Source organism: Penaeus monodon, chromosome 22 (genome assembly GCF_015228065.2).
Source record: "Penaeus monodon isolate SGIC_2016 chromosome 22, NSTDA_Pmon_1, whole genome shotgun sequence".
In the NCBI taxonomy this organism is placed as follows: Eukaryota; Metazoa; Arthropoda; class Malacostraca; order Decapoda; family Penaeidae; genus Penaeus; species Penaeus monodon.
In genome coordinates, this window is record NC_051407.1 from 38,778,726 (window position 1) to 38,779,020 (window position 295).

Sequence of the window (295 nt, forward strand, 5' to 3'; positions counted from 1 at the left end):
TTTTATGTATTCATTTAAGAGTCAGAAGTTCGAAAAAATAAAAAAGAGCATATACGTTTTTTAAGCAATAAGTACAAAGATGAAAGTCCAAATTTATGGAATTAAAATTATAATAATCTTAATCAAGTAGATAATCACTTCCATTAATTACTTTTAATAAAAAAAAAAATTACATTACGAAGACTAATAACAAAGTTCCCACGATTACTTTTCGTCCGTTACAAACTCAGGATGCGTTTATCGATCAAACCCCAGCTGGCCAGTCCTGATTAATTCTTATCCTTCAATAGCTAGG

The 295-nt window shown here is 28.8% G+C and overlaps 1 protein-coding gene across 1 annotated transcript in view; it reads left to right on the plus strand.

Moving 5' to 3' along the window:
* The window catches only part of LOC119587432 (histidine-rich glycoprotein-like), a 7,629-nt gene that overhangs the window by 5,800 nt on the left and 1,534 nt on the right, over positions 1-295 (plus strand). The window lies entirely within an intron of this gene.